The following is a 26,419-nucleotide window of genomic DNA, read 5'->3' on the forward strand; positions in this document are numbered from 1 at the left end:
AATGTGCATTGGCGAAATAATTGAACGTTTTCCAAACGAAAAAATTGAACGGCAGTTTTATGTAAAACCATACAAGATCGACTTGTACTTTAAAAAATATAGAATTGCTGTTGAATGTGATGAAAATGGCCACAAATATCGGAATAAAGAAAAAGAAATTCAAAGACAAAAATTCATAGAAACCAAGTTAAAATGTGTGTTTATTCGCTTTAATCCAGACAATCAAAACTTCGACATTAAAGATGTTATATGTAACATAGAAACAGCTATACAACAAAGAATTCTTGACTGAAAGGAGAAAGGAGGAAAGCAACAGTCATACACAATTTACCCTCCACCTCAAATTATATACTGGCTTATGGAGTATAGATACATGATCGCCAGGTTTACGTGAGTTACAGAGTCATTATTTTTAATACATCACCTACACCTGACGTACGGGTAGGGTGAAGCCCATTTTGCTCATTGCTAAGGAGCTACTCTAATATCGGAAAGCGTCGGCATTACTGATGCGATTTTGGAACGTGAATTACTATGGGCTGAAGAGAGAAATGAAAGTTTGCTCGTGAACGGAGAGATATTAGTAGCATGGTGTTTGGCGGCTGCCGGCTGTTTCGGCTGTGGTGTAACAGCTACCGCGTTAGACTCCTGAGCAGAAAACTGGGGTTCGAAACTCGGCATAGGCGAAAATTTTAACTATATGTTCCATCCTCCATAACTCTCGTAGATACAGGTGAGACTCAATATGTCTCAGGAACAACTACTGTATATGGTTAATGCTTTGTGTGATAGTGTACCACTTTCTGAATAGGGAACTAGCCTCTGGAAAGTGATCAGTCAACTCCACAACGAACGTAAGAGTGAGTTATTTGAAAAAACGTGAACACTGTTAATGAATAAAAGAAAAAGTCGAGCTCAGAGAAACAAAACAACTAATATAAAATTTAGAATGAAATATAAAATGAAAAATTACTTCTACATCTCTATATAGTGGCACAGTGTCTGTACTTCTTATAAGAGGTGTGAGATAAAATACAACAGTCCTCGAGAATGAAAATGTATCTCAAGTACGGTAGCAAACAGCTTTTGACAGTTCTTGATGAACAAAATAATGTATGGTGCAAAGGAAGCGATGTTGCGGAAATACTGCAATATAAACGACCTACACAAGCAGTTAGAAAGAATGTTAACAAAGAAGATCAAAAGTCATTAAAAACCCTCAATATTTCTAAGAATCTGAACTTAAAAGGAATTCGTAAATCGACCAAATTCATCAATAAAAGGGGAATGACCTCTTTACTGTTGAAACATAGAACAGTATCTTCAGAGAAAGTTGTAGATCAGATTATAAATGATTTCCAGTTAAATATAGATTTACCGAGAAGAACTAAAGAACAAATGTGCATTGGCGAAATAATTGAACGTTTTCCAAACGAAAAAATTGAACGGCAGTTTTATGTAAAACCATACAAGATCGACTTGTACTTTAAAAAATATAGAATTGCTGTTGAATGTGATGAAAATGGCCACAAATATCGGAATAAAGAAAAAGAAATTCAAAGACAAAAATTCATAGAAACCAAGTTAAAATGTGTGTTTATTCGCTTTAATCCAGACAACCAAAACTTCGACATTAAAGATGTTATATGTAACATAGAAACAGCTATACAACAAAGAATTCTTGACTGAAAGGAGAAAGGAGGAAAGCAACAGTCATACACAATTTACCCTCCACCTCAAATTATATACTGGCTTATGGAGTATAGATACATGATCGCCAGGTTTACGTGAGTTACAGAGTCATTATTTTTAATACATCACCTACACCTGACGTACGGGTAGGGTGAAGCCCATTTTGCTCATTGCTAAGGAGCTACTCTAATATCGGAAAGCGTCGGCATTACTGATGCGATTTTGGAACGTGAATTACTATGGGCTGAAGAGAGAAATGAACGTTTGCTCGTGAACGGAGAGATATTAGTAGCATGGTGATTGGCGGCTGCCGGCTGTTTCGGCTGTGGTGTAACAGCTACCGCGTTAGACTCCTGAGCAGAAAACTGGGGTTCGAAACTCGGCATAGGCGAAAATTTTTACTATATGTTCCATCCTCCATAACTCTCGTAGATACAGGTGAGACTCAATATGTCTCAGGAACAACTACTGTATATGGTTAATGCTTTGTGTGGTAGTGTACCACTTTCTGAATAGGGAACTAGCCTCTGGAAAGTGATCAGTCAACTCCACAACGAACGTAAGAGTGAGTTATTTGAAAAAACGTGAACACTGTTAATGAATAAAAGAAAAAGTCGAGCTCAGAGAAACAAAACAACTAATATAAAATTTAGAATGAAATATAAAATGAAAAATTACTTCTACATCTCTATATAGTGGCACAGTGTCTGTACTTCTTATAAGAGGTGTGAGATAAAATACAACAGTCCTCGAGAATGAAAATGTATCTCAAGTACGGTAGCAAACAGCTTTTGACAGTTCTTGATGAACAAAATAATGTATGGTGCAAAGGAAGCGATGTTGCGGAAATACTGCATTATAAACGACCTACACAAGCAGTTAGAAAGAATGTTAACAAAGAAGATCAAAAGTCATTAAAAACCCTCAATATTTCTAAGAATCTGAACTTAAAAGGAATTCGTAAATCGACCAAATTCATCAATAAAAGGGGAATGACCTCTTTACTGTTGAAACATAGAACAGTATCTTCAGAGAAAGTTGTAGATCAGATTATAAATGATTTCCAGTTAAATATAGATTTACCGAGAAGAACTAAAGAACAAATGTGCATTGGCGAAATAATTGAACGTTTTCCAAACGAAAAAATTGAACGGCAGTTTTATGTAAAACCATACAAGATCGACTTGTACTTTAAAAAATATAGAATTGCTGTTGAATGTGATGAAAATGGCCACAAATATCGGAATAAAGAAAAAGAAATTCAAAGACAAAAATTCATAGAAACCAAGTTAAAATGTGTGTTTATTCGCTTTAATCCAGACAACCAAAACTTCGACATTAAAGATGTTATATGTAACATAGAAACAGCTATACAACAAAGAATTCTTGACTGAAAGGAGAAAGGAGGAAAGCAACAGTCATACACAATTTACCCTCCACCTCAAATTATATACTGGCTTATGGAGTATAGATACATGATCGCCAGGTTTACGTGAGTTACAGAGTCATTATTTTTAATACATCACCTACACCTGACGTACGGGTAGGGTGAAGCCCATTTTGCTCATTGCTAAGGAGCTACTCTAATATCGGAAAGCGTCGGCATTACTGATGCGATTTTGGAACGTGAATTACTATGGGCTGAAGAGAGAAATGAACGTTTGCTCGTGAACGGAGAGATATTAGTAGCATGGTGTTTGGCGGCTGCCGGCTGTTTCGGCTGTGGTGTAACAGCTACCGCGTTAGACTCCTGAGCAGAAAACTGGGGTTCGAAACTCGGCATAGGCGAAAATTTTAACTATATGTTCCATCCTCCATAACTCTCGTAGATACAGGTGAGACTCAATATGTCTCAGGAACAACTACTGTATATGGTTAATGCTTTGTGTGATAGTGTACCACTTTCTGAATAGGGAACTAGCCTCTGGAAAGTGATCAGTCAACTCCACAACGAACGTAAGAGTGAGTTATTTGAAAAAACGTGAACACTGTTAATGAATAAAAGAAAAAGTCGAGCTCAGAGAAACAAAACAACTAATATAAAATTTAGAATGAAATATAAAATGAAAAATTACTTCTACATCTCTATATAGTGGCACAGTGTCTGTACTTCTTATAAGAGGTGTGAGATAAAATACAACAGTCCTCGAGAATGAAAATGTATCTCAAGTACGGTAGCAAACAGCTTTTGACAGTTCTTGATGAACAAAATAATGTATGGTGCAAAGGAAGCGATGTTGCGGAAATACTGCAATATAAACGACCTACACAAGCAGTTAGAAAGAATGTTAACAAAGAAGATCAAAAGTCATTAAAAACCCTCAATATTTCTAAGAATCTGAACTTAAAAGGAATTCGTAAATCGACCAAATTCATCAATAAAAGGGGAATGACCTCTTTACTGTTGAAACATAGAACAGTATCTTCAGAGAAAGTTGTAGATCAGATTATAAATGATTTCCAGTTAAATATAGATTTACCGAGAAGAACTAAAGAACAAATGTGCATTGGCGAAATAATTGAACGTTTTCCAAACGAAAAAATTGAACGGCAGTTTTATGTAAAACCATACAAGATCGACTTGTACTTTAAAAAATATAGAATTGCTGTTGAATGTGATGAAAATGGCCACAAATATCGGAATAAAGAAAAAGAAATTCAAAGACAAAAATTCATAGAAACCAAGTTAAAATGTGTGTTTATTCGCTTTAATCCAGACAACCAAAACTTCGACATTAAAGATGTTATATGTAACATAGAAACAGCTATACAACAAAGAATTCTTGACTGAAAGGAGAAAGGAGGAAAGCAACAGTCATACACAATTTACCCTCCACCTCAAATTATATACTGGCTTATGGAGTATAGATACATGATCGCCAGGTTTACGTGAGTTACAGAGTCATTATTTTTAATACATCACCTACACCTGACGTACGGGTAGGGTGAAGCCCATTTTGCTCATTGCTAAGGAGCTACTCTAATATCGGAAAGCGTCGGCATTACTGATGCGATTTTGGAACGTGAATTACTATGGGCTGAAGAGAGAAATGAACGTTTGCTCGTGAACGGAGAGATATTAGTAGCATGGTGATTGGCGGCTGCCGGCTGTTTCGGCTGTGGTGTAACAGCTACCGCGTTAGACTCCTGAGCAGAAAACTGGGGTTCGAAACTCGGCATAGGCGAAAATTTTTACTATATGTTCCATCCTCCATAACTCTCGTAGATACAGGTGAGACTCAATATGTCTCAGGAACAACTACTGTATATGGTTAATGCTTTGTGTGGTAGTGTACCACTTTCTGAATAGGGAACTAGCCTCTGGAAAGTGATCAGTCAACTCCACAACGAACGTAAGAGTGAGTTATTTGAAAAAACGTGAACACTGTTAATGAATAAAAGAAAAAGTCGAGCTCAGAGAAACAAAACAACTAATATAAAATTTAGAATGAAATATAAAATGAAAAATTACTTCTACATCTCTATATAGTGGCACAGTGTCTGTACTTCTTATAAGAGGTGTGAGATAAAATACAACAGTCCTCGAGAATGAAAATGTATCTCAAGTACGGTAGCAAACAGCTTTTGACAGTTCTTGATGAACAAAATAATGTATGGTGCAAAGGAAGCGATGTTGCGGAAATACTGCATTATAAACGACCTACACAAGCAGTTAGAAAGAATGTTAACAAAGAAGATCAAAAGTCATTAAAAACCCTCAATATTTCTAAGAATCTGAACTTAAAAGGAATTCGTAAATCGACCAAATTCATCAATAAAAGGGGAATGACCTCTTTACTGTTGAAACATAGAACAGTATCTTCAGAGAAAGTTGTAGATCAGATTATAAATGATTTCCAGTTAAATATAGATTTACCGAGAAGAACTAAAGAACAAATGTGCATTGGCGAAATAATTGAACGTTTTCCAAACGAAAAAATTGAACGGCAGTTTTATGTAAAACCATACAAGATCGACTTGTACTTTAAAAAATATAGAATTGCTGTTGAATGTGATGAAAATGGCCACAAATATCGGAATAAAGAAAAAGAAATTCAAAGACAAAAATTCATAGAAACCAAGTTAAAATGTGTGTTTATTCGCTTTAATCCAGACAACCAAAACTTCGACATTAAAGATGTTATATGTAACATAGAAACAGCTATACAACAAAGAATTCTTGACTGAAAGGAGAAAGGAGGAAAGCAACAGTCATACACAATTTACCCTCCACCTCAAATTATATACTGGCTTATGGAGTATAGATACATGATCGCCAGGTTTACGTGAGTTACAGAGTCATTATTTTTAATACATCACCTACACCTGACGTACGGGTAGGGTGAAGCCCATTTTGCTCATTGCTAAGGAGCTACTCTAATATCGGAAAGCGTCGGCATTACTGATGCGATTTTGGAACGTGAATTACTATGGGCTGAAGAGAGAAATGAACGTTTGCTCGTGAACGGAGAGATATTAGTAGCATGGTGTTTGGCGGCTGCCGGCTGTTTCGGCTGTGGTGTAACAGCTACCGCGTTAGACTCCTGAGCAGAAAACTGGGGTTCGAAACTCGGCATAGGCGAAAATTTTTACTATATGTTCCATCCTCCATAACTCTCGTAGATACAGGTGAGACTCAATATGTCTCAGGAACAACTACTGTATATGGTTAATGCTTTGTGTGATAGTGTACCACTTTCTGAATAGGGAACTAGCCTCTGGAAAGTGATCAGTCAACTCCACAACGAACGTAAGAGTGAGTTATTTGAAAAAACGTGAACACTGTTAATGAATAAAAGAAAAAGTCGAGCTCAGAGAAACAAAACAACTAATATAAAATTTAGAATGAAATATAAAATGAAAAATTACTTCTACATCTCTATATAGTGGCACAGTGTCTGTACTTCTTATAAGAGGTGTGAGATAAAATACAACAGTCCTCGAGAATGAAAATGTATCTCAAGTACGGTAGCAAACAGCTTTTGACAGTTCTTGATGAACAAAATAATGTATGGTGCAAAGGAAGCGATGTTGCGGAAATACTGCAATATAAACGACCTACACAAGCAGTTAGAAAGAATGTTAACAAAGAAGATCAAAAGTCATTAAAAACCCTCAATATTTCTAAGAATCTGAACTTAAAAGGAATTCGTAAATCGACCAAATTCATCAATAAAAGGGGAATGACCTCTTTACTGTTGAAACATAGAACAGTATCTTCAGAGAAAGTTGTAGATCAGATTATAAATGATTTCCAGTTAAATATAGATTTACCGAGAAGAACTAAAGAACAAATGTGCATTGGCGAAATAATTGAACGTTTTCCAAACGAAAAAATTGAACGGCAGTTTTATGTAAAACCATACAAGATCGACTTGTACTTTAAAAAATATAGAATTGCTGTTGAATGTGATGAAAATGGCCACAAATATCGGAATAAAGAAAAAGAAATTCAAAGACAAAAATTCATAGAAACCAAGTTAAAATGTGTGTTTATTCGCTTTAATCCAGACAACCAAAACTTCGACATTAAAGATGTTATATGTAACATAGAAACAGCTATACAACAAAGAATTCTTGACTGAAAGGAGAAAGGAGGAAAGCAACAGTCATACACAATTTACCCTCCACCTCAAATTATATACTGGCTTATGGAGTATAGATACATGATCGCCAGGTTTACGTGAGTTACAGAGTCATTATTTTTAATACATCACCTACACCTGACGTACGGGTAGGGTGAAGCCCATTTTGCTCATTGCTAAGGAGCTACTCTAATATCGGAAAGCGTCGGCATTACTGATGCGATTTTGGAACGTGAATTACTATGGGCTGAAGAGAGAAATGAACGTTTGCTCGTGAACGGAGAGATATTACTAGCATGGTGTTTGGCGGCTGCCGGCTGTTTCGGCTGTGGTGTAACAGCTACCGCGTTAGACTCCTGAGCAGAAAACTGGGGTTCGAAACTCGGCATAGGCGAAAATTTTAACTATATGTTCCATCCTCCATAACTCTCGTAGATACAGGTGAGACTCAATATGTCTCAGGAACAACTACTGTATATGGTTAATGCTTTGTGTGATAGTGTACCACTTTCTGAATAGGGAACTAGCCTCTGGAAAGTGATCAGTCAACTCCACAACGAACGTAAGAGTGAGTTATTTGAAAAAACGTGAACACTGTTAATGAATAAAAGAAAAAGTCGAGCTCAGAGAAACAAAACAACTAATATAAAATTTAGAATGAAATATAAAATGAAAAATTACTTCTACATCTCTATATAGTGGCACAGTGTCTGTACTTCTTATAAGAGGTGTGAGATAAAATACAACAGTCCTCGAGAATGAAAATGTATCTCAAGTACGGTAGCAAACAGCTTTTGACAGTTCTTGATGAACAAAATAATGTATGGTGCAAAGGAAGCGATGTTGCGGAAATACTGCATTATAAACGACCTACACAAGCAGTTAGAAAGAATGTTAACAAAGAAGATCAAAAGTCATTAAAAACCCTCAATATTTCTAAGAATCTGAACTTAAAAGGAATTCGTAAATCGACCAAATTCATCAATAAAAGGGGAATGACCTCTTTACTGTTGAAACATAGAACAGTATCTTCAGAGAAAGTTGTAGATCAGATTATAAATGATTTCCAGTTAAATATAGATTTACCGAGAAGAACTAAAGAACAAATGTGCATTGGCGAAATAATTGAACGTTTTCCAAACGAAAAAATTGAACGGCAGTTTTATGTAAAACCATACAAGATCGACTTGTACTTTAAAAAATATAGAATTGCTGTTGAATGTGATGAAAATGGCCACAAATATCGGAATAAAGAAAAAGAAATTCAAAGACAAAAATTCATAGAAACCAAGTTAAAATGTGTGTTTATTCGCTTTAATCCAGACAACCAAAACTTCGACATTAAAGATGTTATATGTAACATAGAAACAGCTATACAACAAAGAATTCTTGACTGAAAGGAGAAAGGAGGAAAGCAACAGTCATACACAATTTACCCTCCACCTCAAATTATATACTGGCTTATGGAGTATAGATACATGATCGCCAGGTTGACGTGAGTTACAGAGTCATTATTTTTAATACATCACCTACACCTGACGTACGGGTAGGGTGAAGCCCATTTTGCTCATTGCTAAGGAGCTACTCTAATATCGGAAAGCGTCGGCATTACTGATGCGATTTTGGAACGTGAATTACTATGGGCTGAAGAGAGAAATGAACGTTTGCTCGTGAACGGAGAGATATTAGTAGCATGGTGTTTGGCGGCTGCCGGCTGTTTCGGCTGTGGTGTAACAGCTACCGCGTTAGACTCCTGAGCAGAAAACTGGGGTTCGAAACTCGGCATAGGCGAAAATTTTAACTATATGTTCCATCCTCCATAACTCTCGTAGATACAGGTGAGACTCAATATGTCTCAGGAACAACTACTGTATATGGTTAATGCTTTGTGTGATAGTGTACCACTTTCTGAATAGGGAACTAGCCTCTGGAAAGTGATCAGTCAACTCCACAACGAACGTAAGAGTGAGTTATTTGAAAAAACGTGAACACTGTTAATGAATAAAAGAAAAAGTCGAGCTCAGAGAAACAAAACAACTAATATAAAATTTAGAATGAAATATAAAATGAAAAATTACTTCTACATCTCTATATAGTGGCACAGTGTCTGTACTTCTTATAAGAGGTGTGAGATAAAATACAACAGTCCTCGAGAATGAAAATGTATCTCAAGTACGGTAGCAAACAGCTTTTGACAGTTCTTGATGAACAAAATAATGTATGGTGCAAAGGAAGCGATGTTGCGGAAATACTGCATTATAAACGACCTACACAAGCAGTTAGAAAGAATGTTAACAAAGAAGATCAAAAGTCATTAAAAACCCTCAATATTTCTAAGAATCTGAACTTAAAAGGAATTCGTAAATCGACCAAATTCATCAATAAAAGGGGAATGACCTCTTTACTGTTGAAACATAGAACAGTATCTTCAGAGAAAGTTGTAGATCAGATTATAAATGATTTCCAGTTAAATATAGATTTACCGAGAAGAACTAAAGAACAAATGTGCATTGGCGAAATAATTGAACGTTTTCCAAACGAAAAAATTGAACGGCAGTTTTATGTAAAACCATACAAGATCGACTTGTACTTTAAAAAATATAGAATTGCTGTTGAATGTGATGAAAATGGCCACAAATATCGGAATAAAGAAAAAGAAATTCAAAGACAAAAATTCATAGAAACCAAGTTAAAATGTGTGTTTATTCGCTTTAATCCAGACAACCAAAACTTCGACATTAAAGATGTTATATGTAACATAGAAACAGCTATACAACAAAGAATTCTTGACTGAAAGGAGAAAGGAGGAAAGCAACAGTCATACACAATTTACCCTCCACCTCAAATTATATACTGGCTTATGGAGTATAGATACATGATCGCCAGGTTTACGTGAGTTACAGAGTCATTATTTTTAATACATCACCTACACCTGACGTACGGGTAGGGTGAAGCCCATTTTGCTCATTGCTAAGGAGCTACTCTAATATCGGAAAGCGTCGGCATTACTGATGCGATTTTGGAACGTGAATTACTATGGGCTGAAGAGAGAAATGAACGTTTGCTCGTGAACGGAGAGATATTAGTAGCATGGTGTTTGGCGGCTGCCGGCTGTTTCGGCTGTGGTGTAACAGCTACCGCGTTAGACTCCTGAGCAGAAAACTGGGGTTCGAAACTCGGCATAGGCGAAAATTTTAACTATATGTTCCATCCTCCATAACTCTCGTAGATACAGGTGAGACTCAATATGTCTCAGGAACAACTACTGTATATGGTTAATGCTTTGTGTGATAGTGTACCACTTTCTGAATAGGGAACTAGCCTCTGGAAAGTGATCAGTCAACTCCACAACGAACGTAAGAGTGAGTTATTTGAAAAAACGTGAACACTGTTAATGAATAAAAGAAAAAGTCGAGCTCAGAGAAACAAAACAACTAATATAAAATTTAGAATGAAATATAAAATGAAAAATTACTTCTACATCTCTATATAGTGGCACAGTGTCTGTACTTCTTATAAGAGGTGTGAGATAAAATACAACAGTCCTCGAGAATGAAAATGTATCTCAAGTACGGTAGCAAACAGCTTTTGACAGTTCTTGATGAACAAAATAATGTATGGTGCAAAGGAAGCGATGTTGCGGAAATACTGCATTATAAACGACCTACACAAGCAGTTAGAAAGAATGTTAACAAAGAAGATCAAAAGTCATTAAAAACCCTCAATATTTCTAAGAATCTGAACTTAAAAGGAATTCGTAAATCGACCAAATTCATCAATAAAAGGGGAATGACCTCTTTACTGTTGAAACATAGAACAGTATCTTCAGAGAAAGTTGTAGATCAGATTATAAATGATTTCCAGTTAAATATAGATTTACCGAGAAGAACTAAAGAACAAATGTGCATTGGCGAAATAATTGAACGTTTTCCAAACGAAAAAATTGAACGGCAGTTTTATGTAAAACCATACAAGATCGACTTGTACTTTAAAAAATATAGAATTGCTGTTGAATGTGATGAAAATGGCCACAAATATCGGAATAAAGAAAAAGAAATTCAAAGACAAAAATTCTTAGAAACCAAGTTAAAATGTGTGTTTATTCGCTTTAATCCAGACAACCAAAACTTCGACATTAAAGATGTTATATGTAACATAGAAACAGCTATACAACAAAGAATTCTTGACTGAAAGGAGAAAGGAGGAAAGCAACAGTCATACACAATTTACCCTCCACCTCAAATTATATACTGGCTTATGGAGTATAGATACATGATCGCCAGGTTTACGTGAGTTACAGAGTCATTATTTTTAATACATCACCTACACCTGACGTACGGGTAGGGTGAAGCCCATTTTGCTCATTGCTAAGGAGCTACTTTAATATCGGAAAGCGTCGGCATTACTGATGCGATTTTGGAACGTGAATTACTATGGGCTGAAGAGAGAAATGAACGTTTGCTCGTGAACGGAGAGATATTAGTAGCATGGTGATTGGCGGCTGCCGGCTGTTTCGGCTGTGGTGTAACAGCTACCGCGTTAGACTCCTGAGCAGAAAACTGGGGTTCGAAACTCGGCATAGGCGAAAATTTTTACTATATGTTCCATCCTCCATAACTCTCGTAGATACAGGTGAGACTCAATATGTCTCAGGAACAACTACTGTATATGGTTAATGCTTTGTGTGATAGTGTACCACTTTCTGAATAGGGAACTAGCCTCTGGAAAGTGATCAGTCAACTCCACAACGAACGTAAGAGTGAGTTATTTGAAAAAACGTGAACACTGTTAATGAATAAAAGAAAAAGTCGAGCTCAGAGAAACAAAACAACTAATATAAAATTTAGAATGAAATATAAAATGAAAAATTACTTCTACATCTCTATATAGTGGCACAGTGTCTGTACTTCTTATAAGAGGTGTGAGATAAAATACAACAGTCCTCGAGAATGAAAATGTATCTCAAGTACGGTAGCAAACAGCTTTTGACAGTTCTTGATGAACAAAATAATGTATGGTGCAAAGGAAGCGATGTTGCGGAAATACTGCATTATAAACGACCTACACAAGCAGTTAGAAAGAATGTTAACAAAGAAGATCAAAAGTCATTAAAAACCCTCAATATTTCTAAGAATCTGAACTTAAAAGGAATTCGTAAATCGACCAAATTCATCAATAAAAGGGGAATGACCTCTTTACTGTTGAAACATAGAACAGTATCTTCAGAGAAAGTTGTAGATCAGATTATAAATGATTTCCAGTTAAATATAGATTTACCGAGAAGAACTAAAGAACAAATGTGCATTGGCGAAATAATTGAACGTTTTCCAAACGAAAAAATTGAACGGCAGTTTTATGTAAAACCATACAAGATCGACTTGTACTTTAAAAAATATAGAATTGCTGTTGAATGTGATGAAAATGGCCACAAATATCGGAATAAAGAAAAAGAAATTCAAAGACAAAAATTCATAGAAACCAAGTTAAAATGTGTGTTTATTCGCTTTAATCCAGACAACCAAAACTTCGACATTAAAGATGTTATATGTAACATAGAAACAGCTATACAACAAAGAATTCTTGACTGAAAGGAGAAAGGAGGAAAGCAACAGTCATACACAATTTACCCTCCACCTCAAATTATATACTGGCTTATGGAGTATAGATACATGATCGCCAGGTTGACGTGAGTTACAGAGTCATTATTTTTAATACATCACCTACACCTGACGTACGGGTAGGGTGAAGCCCATTTTGCTCATTGCTAAGGAGCTACTCTAATATCGGAAAGCGTCGGCATTACTGATGCGATTTTGGAACGTGAATTACTATGGGCTGAAGAGAGAAATGAACGTTTGCTCGTGAACGGAGAGATATTAGTAGCATGGTGTTTGGCGGCTGCCGGCTGTTTCGGCTGTGGTGTAACAGCTACCGCGTTAGACTCCTGAGCAGAAAACTGGGGTTCGAAACTCGGCATAGGCGAAAATTTTTACTATATGTTCCATCCTCCATAACTCTCGTAGATACAGGTGAGACTCAATATGTCTCAGGAACAACTACTGTATATGGTTAATGCTTTGTGTGATAGTGTACCACTTTCTGAATAGGGAACTAGCCTCTGGAAAGTGATCAGTCAACTCCACAACGAACGTAAGAGTGAGTTATTTGAAAAAACGTGAACACTGTTAATGAATAAAAGAAAAAGTCGAGCTCAGAGAAACAAAACAACTAATATAAAATTTAGAATGAAATATAAAATGAAAAATTACTTCTACATCTCTATATAGTGGCACAGTGTCTGTACTTCTTATAAGAGGTGTGAGATAAAATACAACAGTCCTCGAGAATGAAAATGTATCTCAAGTACGGTAGCAAACAGCTTTTGACAGTTCTTGATGAACAAAATAATGTATGGTGCAAAGGAAGCGATGTTGCGGAAATACTGCAATATAAACGACCTACACAAGCAGTTAGAAAGAATGTTAACAAAGAAGATCAAAAGTCATTAAAAACCCTCAATATTTCTAAGAATCTGAACTTAAAAGGAATTCGTAAATCGACCAAATTCATCAATAAAAGGGGAATGACCTCTTTACTGTTGAAACATAGAACAGTATCTTCAGAGAAAGTTGTAGATCAGATTATAAATGATTTCCAGTTAAATATAGATTTACCGAGAAGAACTAAAGAACAAATGTGCATTGGCGAAATAATTGAACGTTTTCCAAACGAAAAAATTGAACGGCAGTTTTATGTAAAACCATACAAGATCGACTTGTACTTTAAAAAATATAGAATTGCTGTTGAATGTGATGAAAATGGCCACAAATATCGGAATAAAGAAAAAGAAATTCAAAGACAAAAATTCATAGAAACCAAGTTAAAATGTGTGTTTATTCGCTTTAATCCAGACAACCAAAACTTCGACATTAAAGATGTTATATGTAACATAGAAACAGCTATACAACAAAGAATTCTTGACTGAAAGGAGAAAGGAGGAAAGCAACAGTCATACACAATTTACCCTCCACCTCAAATTATATACTGGCTTATGGAGTATAGATACATGATCGCCAGGTTTACGTGAGTTACAGAGTCATTATTTTTAATACATCACCTACACCTGACGTACGGGTAGGGTGAAGCCCATTTTGCTCATTGCTAAGGAGCTACTCTAATATCGGAAAGCGTCGGCATTACTGATGCGATTTTGGAACGTGAATTACTATGGGCTGAAGAGAGAAATGAACGTTTGCTCGTGAACGGAGAGATATTAGTAGCATGGTGTTTGGCGGCTGCCGGCTGTTTCGGCTGTGGTGTAACAGCTACCGCGTTAGACTCCTGAGCAGAAAACTGGGGTTCGAAACTCGGCATAGGCGAAAATTTTAACTATATGTTCCATCCTCCATAACTCTCGTAGATACAGGTGAGACTCAATATGTCTCAGGAACAACTACTGTATATGGTTAATGCTTTGTGTGATAGTGTACCACTTTCTGAATAGGGAACTAGCCTCTGGAAAGTGATCAGTCAACTCCACAACGAACGTAAGAGTGAGTTATTTGAAAAAACGTGAACACTGTTAATGAATAAAAGAAAAAGTCGAGCTCAGAGAAACAAAACAACTAATATAAAATTTAGAATGAAATATAAAATGAAAAATTACTTCTACATCTCTATATAGTGGCACAGTGTCTGTACTTCTTATAAGAGGTGTGAGATAAAATACAACAGTCCTCGAGAATGAAAATGTATCTCAAGTACGGTAGCAAACAGCTTTTGACAGTTCTTGATGAACAAAATAATGTATGGTGCAAAGGAAGCGATGTTGCGGAAATACTGCATTATAAACGACCTACACAAGCAGTTAGAAAGAATGTTAACAAAGAAGATCAAAAGTCATTAAAAACCCTCAATATTTCTAAGAATCTGAACTTAAAAGGAATTCGTAAATCGACCAAATTCATCAATAAAAGGGGAATGACCTCTTTACTGTTGAAACATAGAACAGTATCTTCAGAGAAAGTTGTAGATCAGATTATAAATGATTTCCAGTTAAATATAGATTTACCGAGAAGAACTAAAGAACAAATGTGCATTGGCGAAATAATTGAACGTTTTCCAAACGAAAAAATTGAACGGCAGTTTTATGTAAAACCATACAAGATCGACTTGTACTTTAAAAAATATAGAATTGCTGTTGAATGTGATGAAAATGGCCACAAATATCGGAATAAAGAAAAAGAAATTCAAAGACAAAAATTCATAGAAACCAAGTTAAAATGTGTGTTTATTCGCTTTAATCCAGACAACCAAAACTTCGACATTAAAGATGTTATATGTAACATAGAAACAGCTATACAACAAAGAATTCTTGACTGAAAGGAGAAAGGAGGAAAGCAACAGTCATACACAATTTACCCTCCACCTCAAATTATATACTGGCTTATGGAGTATAGATACATGATCGCCAGGTTTACGTGAGTTACAGAGTCATTATTTTTAATACATCACCTACACCTGACGTACGGGTAGGGTGAAGCCCATTTTGCTCATTGCTAAGGAGCTACTCTAATATCGGAAAGCGTCGGCATTACTGATGCGATTTTGGAACGTGAATTACTATGGGCTGAAGAGAGAAATGAACGTTTGCTCGTGAACGGAGAGATATTAGTAGCATGGTGTTTGGCGGCTGCCGGCTGTTTCGGCTGTGGTGTAACAGCTACCGCGTTAGACTCCTGAGCAGAAAACTGGGGTTCGAAACTCGGCATAGGCGAAAATTTTAACTATATGTTCCATCCTCCATAACTCTCGTAGATACAGGTGAGACTCAATATGTCTCAGGAACAACTACTGTATATGGTTAATGCTTTGTGTGATAGTGTACCACTTTCTGAATAGGGAACTAGCCTCTGGAAAGTGATCAGTCAACTCCACAACGAACGTAAGAGTGAGTTATTTGAAAAAACGTGAACACTGTTAATGAATAAAAGAAAAAGTCGAGCTCAGAGAAACAAAACAACTAATATAAAATTTAGAATGAAATATAAAATGAAAAATTACTTCTACATCTCTATATAGTGGCACAGTGTCTGTACTTCTTATAAGAGGTGTGAGATAAAATACAACAGTCCTCGAGAATGAAAATGTATCTCAAGTACGGTAGCAAACAGCTTTTGACAGTTCTTGATGAACAAAATAATGTATGGTGCAAAGGAAGCGATGTTGCGGAAATACTGCATTATAAACGACCTACACAAGCAGTTAGAAAGAATGTTAACAAAGAAGATCAAAAGTCATTAAAAACCCTCAATATTTCTAAGAATCTGAACTTAAAAGGAATTCGTAAATCGACCAAATTCATCAATAAAAGGGGAATGACCTCTTTACTGTTGAAACATAGAACAGTATCTTCAGAGAAAGTTGTAGATCAGATTATAAATGATTTCCAGTTAAATATAGATTTACCGAGAAGAACTAAAGAACAAATGTGCATTGGCGAAATAATTGAACGTTTTCCAAACGAAAAAATTGAACGGCAGTTTTATGTAAAACCATACAAGATCGACTTGTACTTTAAAAAATATAGAATTGCTGTTGAATGTGATGAAAATGGCCACAAATATCGGAATAAAGAAAAAGAAATTCAAAGACAAAAATTCATAGAAACCAAGTTAAAATGTGTGTTTATTCGCTTTAATCCAGACAACCAAAACTTCGACATTAAAGATGTTATATGTAACATAGAAACAGCTATACAACAAAGAATTCTTGACTGAAAGGAGAAAGGAGGAAAGCAACAGTCATACACAATTTACCCTCCACCTCAAATTATATACTGGCTTATGGAGTATAGATACATGATCGCCAGGTTTACGTGAGTTACAGAGTCATTATTTTTAATACATCACCTACACCTGACGTACGGGTAGGGTGAAGCCCATTTTGCTCATTGCTAAGGAGCTACTCTAATATCGGAAAGCGTCGGCATTACTGATGCGATTTTGGAACGTGAATTACTATGGGCTGAAGAGAGAAATGAACGTTTGCTCGTGAACGGAGAGATATTAGTAGCATGGTGTTTGGCGGCTGCCGGCTGTTTCGGCTGTGGTGTAACAGCTACCGCGTTAGACTCCTGAGCAGAAAACTGGGGTTCGAAACTCGGCATAGGCGAAAATTTTAACTATATGTTCCATCCTCCATAACTCTCGTAGATACAGGTGAGACTCAATATGTCTCAGGAACAACTACTGTATATGGTTAATGCTTTGTGTGATAGTGTACCACTTTCTGAATAGGGAACTAGCCTCTGGAAAGTGATCAGTCAACTCCACAACGAACGTAAGAGTGAGTTATTTGAAAAAACGTGAACACTGTTAATGAATAAAAGAAAAAGTCGAGCTCAGAGAAACAAAACAACTAATATAAAATTTAGAATGAAATATAAAATGAAAAATTACTTCTACATCTCTATATAGTGGCACAGTGTCTGTACTTCTTATAAGAGGTGTGAGATAAAATACAACAGTCCTCGAGAATGAAAATGTATCTCAAGTACGGTAGCAAACAGCTTTTGACAGTTCTTGATGAACAAAATAATGTATGGTGCAAAGGAAGCGATGTTGCGGAAATACTGCATTATAAACGACCTACACAAGCAGTTAGAAAGAATGTTAACAAAGAAGATCAAAAGTCATTAAAAACCCTCAATATTTCTAAGAATCTGAACTTAAAAGGAATTCGTAAATCGACCAAATTCATCAATAAAAGGGGAATGACCTCTTTACTGTTGAAACATAGAACAGTATCTTCAGAGAAAGTTGTAGATCAGATTATAAATGATTTCCAGTTAAATATAGATTTACCGAGAAGAACTAAAGAACAAATGTGCATTGGCGAAATAATTGAACGTTTTCCAAACGAAAAAATTGAACGGCAGTTTTATGTAAAACCATACAAGATCGACTTGTACTTTAAAAAATATAGAATTGCTGTTGAATGTGATGAAAATGGCCACAAATATCGGAATAAAGAAAAAGAAATTCAAAGACAAAAATTCTTAGAAACCAAGTTAAAATGTGTGTTTATTCGCTTTAATCCAGACAACCAAAACTTCGACATTAAAGATGTTATATGTAACATAGAAACAGCTATACAACAAAGAATTCTTGACTGAAAGGAGAAAGGAGGAAAGCAACAGTCATACACAATTTACCCTCCACCTCAAATTATATACTGGCTTATGGAGTATAGATACATGATCGCCAGGTTTACGTGAGTTACAGAGTCATTATTTTTAATACATCACCTACACCTGACGTACGGGTAGGGTGAAGCCCATTTTGCTCATTGCTAAGGAGCTACTTTAATATCGGAAAGCGTCGGCATTACTGATGCGATTTTGGAACGTGAATTACTATGGGCTGAAGAGAGAAATGAACGTTTGCTCGTGAACGGAGAGATATTAGTAGCATGGTGATTGGCGGCTGCCGGCTGTTTCGGCTGTGGTGTAACAGCTACCGCGTTAGACTCCTGAGCAGAAAACTGGGGTTCGAAACTCGGCATAGGCGAAAATTTTTACTATATGTTCCATCCTCCATAACTCTCGTAGATACAGGTGAGACTCAATATGTCTCAGGAACAACTACTGTATATGGTTAATGCTTTGTGTGATAGTGTACCACTTTCTGAATAGGGAACTAGCCTCTGGAAAGTGATCAGTCAACTCCACAACGAACGTAAGAGTGAGTTATTTGAAAAAACGTGAACACTGTTAATGAATAAAAGAAAAAGTCGAGCTCAGAGAAACAAAACAACTAATATAAAATTTAGAATGAAATATAAAATGAAAAATTACTTCTACATCTCTATATAGTGGCACAGTGTCTGTACTTCTTATAAGAGGTGTGAGATAAAATACAACAGTCCTCGAGAATGAAAATGTATCTCAAGTACGGTAGCAAACAGCTTTTGACAGTTCTTGATGAACAAAATAATGTATGGTGCAAAGGAAGCGATGTTGCGGAAATACTGCATTATAAACGACCTACACAAGCAGTTAGAAAGAATGTTAACAAAGAAGATCAAAAGTCATTAAAAACCCTCAATATTTCTAAGAATCTGAACTTAAAAGGAATTCGTAAATCGACCAAATTCATCAATAAAAGGGGAATGACCTCTTTACTGTTGAAACATAGAACAGTATCTTCAGAGAAAGTTGTAGATCAGATTATAAATGATTTCCAGTTAAATATAGATTTACCGAGAAGAACTAAAGAACAAATGTGCATTGGCGAAATAATTGAACGTTTTCCAAACGAAAAAATTGAACGGCAGTTTTATGTAAAACCATACAAGATCGACTTGTACTTTAAAAAATATAGAATTGCTGTTGAATGTGATGAAAATGGCCACAAATATCGGAATAAAGAAAAAGAAATTCAAAGACAAAAATTCATAGAAACCAAGTTAAAATGTGTGTTTATTCGCTTTAATCCAGACAACCAAAACTTCGACATTAAAGATGTTATATGTAACATAGAAACAGCTATACAACAAAGAATTCTTGACTGAAAGGAGAAAGGAGGAAAGCAACAGTCATACACAATTTACCCTCCACCTCAAATTATATACTGGCTTATGGAGTATAGATACATGATCGCCAGGTTTACGTGAGTTACAGAGTCATTATTTTTAATACATCACCTACACCTGACGTACGGGTAGGGTGAAGCCCATTTTGCTCATTGCTAAGGAGCTACTCTAATATCGGAAAGCGTCGGCATTACTGATGCGATTTTGGAACGTGAATTACTATGGGCTGAAGAGAGAAATGAACGTTTGCTCGTGAACGGAGAGATATTAGTAGCATGGTGTTTGGCGGCTGCCGGCTGTTTCGGCTGTGGTGTAACAGCTACCGCGTTAGACTCCTGAGCAGAAAACTGGGGTTCGAAACTCGGCATAGGCGAAAATTTTAACTATATGTTCCATCCTCCATAACTCTCGTAGATACAGGTGAGACTCAATATGTCTCAGGAACAACTACTGTATATGGTTAATGCTTTGTGTGATAGTGTACCACTTTCTGAATAGGGAACTAGCCTCTGGAAAGTGATCAGTCAACTCCACAACGAACGTAAGAGTGAGTTATTTGAAAAAACGTGAACACTGTTAATGAATAAAAGAAAAAGTCGAGCTCAGAGAAACAAAACAACTAATATAAAATTTAGAATGAAATATAAAATGAAAAATTACTTCTACATCTCTATATAGTGGCACAGTGTCTGTACTTCTTATAAGAGGTGTGAGATAAAATACAACAGTCCTCGAGAATGAAAATGTATCTCAAGTACGGTAGCAAACAGCTTTTGACAGTTCTTGATGAACAAAATAATGTATGGTGCAAAGGAAGCGATGTTGCGGAAATACTGCATTATAAACGACCTACACAAGCAGTTAGAAAGAATGTTAACAAAGAAGATCAAAAGTCATTAAAAACCCTCAATATTTCTAAGAATCTGAACTTAAAAGGAATTCGTAAATCGACCAAATTCATCAATAAAAGGGGAATGACCTCTTTACTGTTGAAACATAGAACAGTATCTTCAGAGAAAGTTGTAGATCAGATTATAAATGATTTCCAGTTAAATATAGATTTACCGAGAAGAACTAAAGAACAAATGTGCATTGGCGAAATAATTGAACGTTTTCCAAACGAAAAAATTGAACGGCAGTTTTATGTAAAACCATACAAGATCGACTTGTACTTTAAAAAATATAGAATTGCTGTTGAATGTGATGAAAATGGCCACAAATATCGGAATAAAGAAAAAGAAATTCAAAGACAAAAATTCATAGAAACCAAGTTAAAATGTGTGTTTATTCGCTTTAATCCAGACAACCAAAACTTCGACATTAAAGATGTTATATGTAACATAGAAACAGCTATACAACAAAGAATTCTTGACTGAAAGGAGAAAGGAGGAAAGCAACAGTCATACACAATTTACCCTCCACCTCAAATTATATACTGGCTTATGGAGTATAGATACATGATCGCCAGGTTTACGTGAGTTACAGAGTCATTATTTTTAATACATCACCTACACCTGACGTACGGGTAGGGTGAAGCCCATTTTGCTCATTGCTAAGGAGCTACTCTAATATCGGAAAGCGTCGGCATTACTGATGCGATTTTGGAACGTGAATTACTATGGGCTGAAGAGAGAAATGAACGTTTGCTCGTGAACGGAGAGATATTAGTAGCATGGTGTTTGGCGGCTGCCGGCTGTTTCGGCTGTGGTGTAACAGCTACCGCGTTAGACTCCTGAGCAGAAAACTGGGGTTCGAAACTCGGCATAGGCGAAAATTTTAACTATATGTTCCATCCTCCATAACTCTCGTAGATACAGGTGAGACTCAATATGTCTCAGGAACAACTACTGTATATGGTTAATGCTTTGTGTGATAGTGTACCACTTTCTGAATAGGGAACTAGCCTCTGGAAAGTGATCAGTCAACTCCACAACGAACGTAAGAGTGAGTTATTTGAAAAAACGTGAACACTGTTAATGAATAAAAGAAAAAGTCGAGCTCAGAGAAACAAAACAACTAATATAAAATTTAGAATGAAATATAAAATGAAAAATTACTTCTACATCTCTATATAGTGGCACAGTGTCTGTACTTCTTATAAGAGGTGTGAGATAAAATACAACAGTCCTCGAGAATGAAAATGTATCTCAAGTACGGTAGCAAACAGCTTTTGACAGTTCTTGATGAACAAAATAATGTATGGTGCAAAGGAAGCGATGTTGCGGAAATACTGCATTATAAACGACCTACACAAGCAGTTAGAAAGAATGTTAACAAAGAAGATCAAAAGTCATTAAAAACCCTCAATATTTCTAAGAATCTGAACTTAAAAGGAATTCGTAAATCGACCAAATTCATCAATAAAAGGGGAATGACCTCTTTACTGTTGAAACATAGAACAGTATCTTCAGAGAAAGTTGTAGATCAGATTATAAATGATTTCCAGTTAAATATAGATTTACCGAGAAGAACTAAAGAACAAATGTGCATTGGCGAAATAATTGAACGTTTTCCAAACGAAAAAATTGAACGGCAGTTTTATGTAAAACCATACAAGATCGACTTGTACTTTAAAAAATATAGAATTGCTGTTGAATGTGATGAAAATGGCCACAAATATCGGAATAAAGAAAAAGAAATTCAAAGACAAAAATTCATAGAAACCAAGTTAAAATGTGTGTTTATTCGCTTTAATCCAGACAACCAAAACTTCGACATTAAAGATGTTATATGTAACATAGAAACAGCTATACAACAAAGAATTCTTGACTGAAAGGAGAAAGGAGGAAAGCAACAGTCATACACAATTTACCCTCCACCTCAAATTATATACTGGCTTATGGAGTATAGATACATGATCGCCAGGTTTACGTGAGTTACAGAGTCATTATTTTTAATACATCACCTACACCTGACGTACGGGTAGGATGAAGCCCATTTTGCTCATTGCTAAGGAGCTACTCTAATATCGGAAAGCGTCGGCATTACTGATGCGATTTTGGAACGTGAATTACTATGGGCTGAAGAGAGAAATGAACGTTTGCTCGTGAACGGAGAGATATTAGTAGCATGGTGTTTGGCGGCTGCCGGCTGTTTCGGCTGTGGTGTAACAGCTACCGCGTTAGACTCCTGAGCAGAAAACTGGGGTTCGAAACTCGGCATAGGCGAAAATTTTAACTATATGTTCCATCCTCCATAACTCTCGTAGATACAGGTGAGACTCAATATGTCTCAGGAACAACTACTGTATATGGTTAATGCTTTGTGTGATAGTGTACCACTTTCTGAATAGGGAACTAGCCTCTGGAAAGTGATCAGTCAACTCCACAACGAACGTAAGAGTGAGTTATTTGAAAAAACGTGAACACTGTTAATGAATAAAAGAAAAAGTCGAGCTCAGAGAAACAAAACAACTAATATAAAATTTAGAATGAAATATAAAATGAAAAATTACTTCTACATCTCTATATAGTGGCACAGTGTCTGTACTTCTTATAAGAGGTGTGAGATAAAATACAACAGTCCTCGAGAATGAAAATGTATCTCAAGTACGGTAGCAAACAGCTTTTGACAGTTCTTGATGAACAAAATAATGTATGGTGCAAAGGAAGCGATGTTGCGGAAATACTGCATTATAAACGACCTACACAAGCAGTTAGAAAGAATGTTAACAAAGAAGATCAAAAGTCATTAAAAACCCTCAATATTTCTAAGAATCTGAACTTAAAAGGAATTCGTAAATCGACCAAATTCATCAATAAAAGGGGAATGACCTCTTTACTGTTGAAACATAGAACAGTATCTTCAGAGAAAGTTGTAGATCAGATTATAAATGATTTCCAGTTAAATATAGATTTACCGAGAAGAACTAAAGAACAAATGTGCATTGGCGAAATAATTGAACGTTTTCCAAACGAAAAAATTGAACGGCAGTTTTATGTAAAACCATACAAGATCGACTTGTACTTTAAAAAATATAGAATTGCTGTTGAATGTGATGAAAATGGCCACAAATATCGGAATAAAGAAAAAGAAATTCAAAGACAAAAATTCATAGAAACCAAGTTAAAATGTGTGTTTATTCGCTTTAATCCAGACAACCAAAACTTCGACATTAAAGATGTTATATGTAACATAGAAACAGCTATACAACAAAGAATTCTTGACTGAAAGGAGAAAGGAGGAAAGCAACAGTCATACACAATTTACCCTCCACCTCAAATTATATACTGGCTTATGGAGTATAGATACATGATCGCCAGGTTTACGTGAGTTACAGAGTCATTATTTTTAATACATCACCTACACCTGACGTACGGGTAGGGTGAAGCCCATTTTGCTCATTGCTAAGGAGCTACTCTAATATCGGAAAGCGTCGGCATTACTGATGCGATTTTGGAACGTGAATTACTATGGGCTGAAGAGAGAAATGAACGTTTGCTCGTGAACGGAGAGATATTAGTAGCATGGTGTTTGGCGGCTGCCGGCTGTTTCGGCTGTGGTGTAACAGCTACCGCGTTAGACTCCTGAGCAGAAAACTGGGGTTCGAAACTCGGCATAGGCGAAAATTTTTACTATATGTTCCATCCTCCATAACTCTCGTAGATACAGGTGAGACTCAATATGTCTCAGGAACAACTACTGTATATGGTTAATGCTTTGTGTGATAGTGTACCACTTTCTGAATAGGGAACTAGCCTCTGGAAAGTGATCAGTCAACTCCACAACGAACGTAAGAGTGAGTTATTTGAAAAAACGTGAACACTGTTAATGAATAAAAGAAAAAGTCGAGCTCAGAGAAACAAAACAACTAATATAAAATTTAGAATGAAATATAAAATGAAAAATTACTTCTACATCTCTATATAGTGGCACAGTGTCTGTACTTCTTATAAGAGGTGTGAGATAAAATACAACAGTCCTCGAGAATGAAAATGTATCTCAAGTACGGTAGCAAACAGCTTTTGACAGTTCTTGATGAACAAAATAATGTATGGTGCAAAGGAAGCGATGTTGCGGAAATACTGCATTATAAACGACCTACACAAGCAGTTAGAAAGAATGTTAACAAAGAAGATCAAAAGTCATTAAAAACCCTCAATATTTCTAAGAATCTGAACTTAAAAGGAATTCGTAAATCGACCAAATTCATCAATAAAAGGGGAATGACCTCTTTACTGTTGAAACATAGAACAGTATCTTCAGAGAAAGTTGTAGATCAGATTATAAATGATTTCCAGTTAAATATAGATTTACCGAGAAGAACTAAAGAACAAATGTGCATTGGCGAAATAATTGAACGTTTTCCAAACGAAAAAATTGAACGGCAGTTTTATGTAAAACCATACAAGATCGACTTGTACTTTAAAAAATATAGAATTGCTGTTGAATGTGATGAAAATGGCCACAAATATCGGAATAAAGAAAAAGAAATTCAAAGACAAAAATTCATAGAAACCAAGTTAAAATGTGTGTTTATTCGCTTTAATCCAGACAACCAAAACTTCGACATTAAAGATGTTATATGTAACATAGAAACAGCTATACAACAAAGAATTCTTGACTGAAAGGAGAAAGGAGGAAAGCAACAGTCATACACAATTTACCCTCCACCTCAAATTATATACTGGCTTATGGAGTATAGATACATGATCGCCAGGTTTACGTGAGTTACAGAGTCATTATTTTTAATACATCACCTACACCTGACGTACGGGTAGGGTGAAGCCCATTTTGCTCATTGCTAAGGAGCTACTCTAATATCGGAAAGCGTCGGCATTACTGATGCGATTTTGGAACGTGAATTACTATGGGCTGAAGAGAGAAATGAACGTTTGCTCGTGAACGGAGAGATATTAGTAGCATGGTGTTTGGCGGCTGCCGGCTGTTTCGGCTGTGGTGTAACAGCTACCGCGTTAGACTCCTGAGCAGAAAACTGGGGTTCGAAACTCGGCATAGGCGAAAATTTTAACTATATGTTCCATCCTCCATAACTCTCGTAGATACAGGTGAGACTCAATATGTCTCAGGAACAACTACTGTATATGGTTAATGCTGTGATAGTGTACCACTTTCTGAATAGGGAACTAGCCTCTGGAAAGTGATCAGTCAACTCCACAACGAACGTAAGAGTGAGTTATTTGAAAAAACGTGAACACTGTTAATGAATAAAAGAAAAAGTCGAGCTCAGAGAAACAAAACAACTAATATAAAATTTAGAATGAAATATAAAATGAAAAATTACTTCTACATCTCTATATAGTGGCACAGTGTCTGTACTTCTTATAAGAGGTGTGAGATAAAATACAACAGTCCTCGAGAATGAAAATGTATCTCAAGTACGGTAGCAAACAGCTTTTGACAGTTCTTGATGAACAAAATAATGTATGGTGCAAAGGAAGCGATGTTGCGGAAATACTGCATTATAAACGACCTACACAAGCAGTTAGAAAGAATGTTAACAAAGAAGATCAAAAGTCATTAAAAACCCTCAATATTTCTAAGAATCTGAACTTAAAAGGAATTCGTAAATCGACCAAATTCATCAA

This window comes from Schistocerca piceifrons, chromosome 4, assembly GCF_021461385.2.
Source record: "Schistocerca piceifrons isolate TAMUIC-IGC-003096 chromosome 4, iqSchPice1.1, whole genome shotgun sequence".
Taxonomy (NCBI): Eukaryota; Metazoa; Arthropoda; class Insecta; order Orthoptera; family Acrididae; genus Schistocerca; species Schistocerca piceifrons.